Source organism: Megascapheus bottae, chromosome X (assembly GCF_031878675.1).
Source record: "Megascapheus bottae isolate mThoBot1 chromosome X, mThoBot2.hap1, whole genome shotgun sequence".
NCBI lineage: Eukaryota > Metazoa > Chordata > Mammalia > Rodentia > Geomyidae > Megascapheus > Megascapheus bottae.
The window spans coordinates 30890637-30894973 of record NC_143547.1 but is presented as its reverse complement, the minus strand read 5'-3'; the positions used below and the strand labels follow the sequence as shown (position 1 = coordinate 30894973).

Sequence of the window (4337 nt, the reverse complement as noted above, 5' to 3'; positions counted from 1 at the left end):
AAACCGTAGTTTGGAGGTTATGACCAGTCAATGAACAAAGGACCAAAATGGAGATAGCCTTACCAGTTAGGAACTGTGTGAAACCAGCAGGTATTCTAGAGTTATATGAGAAAAGATAGTGGCTGAATGGGTTAGATTTGGTTACAAATGTAAAATGAGTGCATTTAAACTCCTTCTATTTTGAGAGATATATGGTGCACAGTTAACTATATGTATGTACATATATATGTATATATGTACGTACACACACACACACACACACACACACACACACACACACACACACACATATATATATATGCACCCTGCTTGGTATATAAAATTTGGTATATAACACCTCTTACTTGACCATTACCACAGTAACCATAACACTCTAGCTGCGTTCTGGTAGCTCATGTATGTGATCCTAGCTACTACAAGAAACTGATATCTGAGAATCACTGTTCAAATCCAGCATGGGCAGACAAACCTGAGAGACTCATCTAAAATTAACTAGAAAAAAATGAAAGAGGAATTATAGTTTAAGTTTTAGACTGCTAGTGTTAAGCAAAAAAGCGAAGCAGGAATGCAAGGATCTAAGTTCAGTGTAGGAAATGTCTCACATACACACCACTAATATAATTGCATAAAGCCACACCAAGTATTTATTCTCCCTATAGCTCCAAATACCACAATATACTCAGCTGTGATTCACAGAATGATTTCTTTGGTCTTGTCACTCATCTCCCATACCCCAGGCCCTTATGTTAAACATCTAATGTTGACTTTTACTCATATACACAGTATGTCAGGCACTATCCTAACACATCAGATCTATTATCTCACTTAACCTTCACCACAAGAAACTCTATGGAGGCAGGAACAATGCTTATCCATGTTTGATGAGCAAAGAAACTGAAACCCCGATGTTAAGTCACATATTGGGTAGCACATTGCTAGTGCTGGTACCAGAATTTGAATCCAGGCAGTCTCAAAAAAATGCCCTTTCTATCTGGTGAATGTAATGTAACCCTTCTATTACAATAAAAATATACTTTTAAAAAGACTCCACAACTTTCACATATATAATGTGCAATATATAATATATATGAATAAATATATAACATATAAAATATGTTATATAAACATATAATATGTATACTATAAAATATAAATTATTTATTGTTCTCCAAATTGGCTTTTCTTTTGGTTTATATTCTTATTAACTTTACAAATAAGCTTGAAGTGGTGACCCCTCTGCACATCCCCTTTCTATTTTTTTTACCAGTCATGGGGACTGAACTCGGGGCCTGAGCACTGTCCTTGGGCTTTCTCAAGGCTAGAATTCTAACACTTGAGCCACAGCATCACTTCCAGCTTTTTTCTATTAATGTGGTACCGAGGAATCGAACCCGGGTCTTCGTGCATGCTAAGCAAGCACTCTTACCACTAGGCCATATTCCTGGCCTATAATAGTTTTTAAAAATAATAAAAATAAAAATTAGGGGGCCACAAATGTGAGTGCTTATGTAGAAAGCATGTGCTACATATATAGAAAAAAGTTAGAAGTGATGCTGTGGCTCAAGTAATACAGTGCTAGCCTTGAGAAAGCTCAAGCCAGTGCCCATGCACTAAGTTCAAGCTCCAAGACTGGCTAAAATAAATAAATAAATATAAAAATTAGCTTGTATTAGTTATAAAGGGTAAGAATTTATGGTTACCTTTCCATACATGTTTACAGTATATGTCAATGTCACCCACCCTCCTCTCAATATCTTTCCCCTTTCCCCTTACTTTTATGAATTTTAACCCGTACAGAGTGATGGAATACCGTCACAATCCAGTACCGGAGAGTTCTGTGAGTCAGAGACAAGAAGTGCCTCCTCGCCCCACCCCCAACAGAGGAGAACATTTCCCCCCAGCAACCGCCCCACCTTCCCCTTACCCCGCCCCTACCTTACTGCGTCTCCACCAATAGCAGTTCAGCTTTCAAAAGCCTTAACCAGGGAATGGAACGTTTACTAGCACGTGACCAGAGGGCTTCGCTTTATCTGGGCCGCGGGAAGGTCCTTGGGTGCGCGAGCTCAGTTGAGGAAACGAGTTCGCGCGCCCTGAAGAAGCTGCTCCCAGGGTCTGGGAGCGTTTCTGTGGTGGCTGAAGCCGGAGAAAAAGATGAAGGCCTCGGCGGAGTGACTTGGGTCCTTCGGGGCCCAAGCCGGCCGCAGTGGTGGCAAGTGTTACCGCCACCAAAACTCACCGTGTCCGGTTTCCAGCCCGCGACTTCGCGGTGAAATCGAGCCTGGGGCAGCGGCCTAAGCAAAGGCCGAGCCCTAGCGACCGGGACCACTTCTCACAGACTGTGCGGCCTGACTGAACCGAGAGCGAGAGCGAGAGCGAGAGCGAGACCCAGAGAGAGACCCAGCGCGAGACCCAGAGCGAGACCGGAGGAAACCTGACTGAGCGGAGGTGACTGGGTTCTCCTCAGGTTCGGGTCCGGGTCCGGGTCCGGGTCTGGGTCCGTGTCCGTGTCCGTGACACCAACAAAGACCTACTTTCTCCTGCCGCCCTCCTCAGCTTTGCCAGAAGGACAAACCCCGCCCCCCCAGAAAGTTCCATCAGCCCCCTAAAGGTATCGTTGCTTAGCCCCAGCGTCCATCTTTGGGTTTCAATATGGCGAGCAGCAGCAGCAGCAGCAGTACCGTAAAGGGCAAACTTATAGCAGGCGGGAAATACAAATTAGTGCGGAAGATAGGGGCTGGCTCTTTTGGGGACATTTACCTGGCAGTGAACGTTACCAATGGCGAGGAAGTGGCAGTAAAGTTAGAATCTCAGAAAGCCAAACACCCCCTGCTACTCTATGAAAGTAAGCTGTATAAGATTCTTCAAGGTGGGGTTGGTATCCCCCACATACGCTGGTATGGCCAGGAAAAAGAGTACAATGTACTAGTTATGGATCTTCTGGGCCCCAACCTTGAGGATCTTTTCAATTTCTGCTCAAGGCGATTCACGATGAAAACAGTGCTTCTATTAGCTGACCAGATGATTAGTAGAATTGAGTATTTGCATACAAAAAATTTTATTCACAGAGATATTAAGCCAGGTAACTTCCTCATGGGTATTGGGCGTCACCACCGAAAGTGTTTAGAATCCCCAGTGGGGAAGAAGAAAAGCACAACACAGCATAGTTCTCAATACCCATCTTTCTCACGGTTAAACCAGCTGTTCCTAATTGATTTCGGTTTGGCCAAAAAGTATAGAGATAACAAGACAAGACAACACATCCCATACAGAGAAGATAAAAACCTTACGGGCACTGCCCAGTATGCCAGCATCAATGCACACCTTGGTATTGAGCAGAGTCGCCGAGATGATATGGAATCATTAGGATATGTCCTGATGTATTTTAATAGAACAAGCCTGCCATGGCAAGGACTAAAAGCTACAACAAAGAAACAGAAGTATGAGAAGATCAGTGAAAAGAAAATGTCTACCCCTGTTGAAGTTTTATGTAAAGGATTTCCTGTAGAATTCGCCATGTACTTAAACTATTGCCGTGGTCTGCGCTTTGAGGAAGCCCCGGATTACATGTACCTGAGGCAGCTATTTCGGATCCTCTTCAGGACCCTCAATCTGCAATATGACTACACGTTTGATTGGACAATGATAAAGCAGAAAGCAGCACAGCCAGCAGCCTCATCCAGTGGGCAGGGGCAGAAGGGCCAAACTCCCAACGGTGTGTAAGCATGAACTGATGAGCAAAAGCAGCAGAGTAGAAGATTGGAGCAGCAGTTGTTTTTCCTCAAATCTTCAAAGTTTAGTTCATATGGACACTAGCCAGTGGCTATGGACAACCGTTTCCTTTGTGTAAAGAACTCAGTATAAACTGGCTCTAGGCTGCGTTAGTGATGCTGCATCCTAAGTTGTAGCTGCTGTCATTTTGAATGTTAGCTGTGTTGTTAAATAAAACCAAGTTTGTGACGTTTACCTTTAATTCAATGTTCAGAGTCTTTGTTTTGCTACTTAAGATTATAAAATTCATGCAATGGTCAAGGGTAAAGAATTTGTATTTGTAGCCTTATGGGTTCATTTTCCTGAGCTGCTTGTTTCCTATTATGTTCCCGGAATTTTCTGACTCGCTAGCCTCCAGTTTATGGTAAACTTGAGATAGAAATGACCCACATCAGAAATTAAGGTGACTAAACTGTGTCTGGGCTATTAAGGAAGGTAAAGGTTGGGGGTGGGAAGAGAGAGATTTTCAAAAGTTAAAAAAAAACACAACTCTTGAGCTTGGACTTTCCTTATAGAGCTGCAACACCACTGAAGAAGAAAAATGATTCTTCAGATTTTTGGCTTCTGCA

The 4337-nt window shown here is 43.1% G+C and overlaps 1 pseudogene; it reads left to right on the top strand.

The window, feature by feature from the left end:
- Positions 1-2014: 2014 nt before the first annotated feature.
- LOC150040745 (casein kinase I pseudogene) lies at positions 2015-3970 on the top strand (annotated as a pseudogene).
- The last annotated feature ends 367 nt before the right edge of the window (positions 3971-4337 follow it).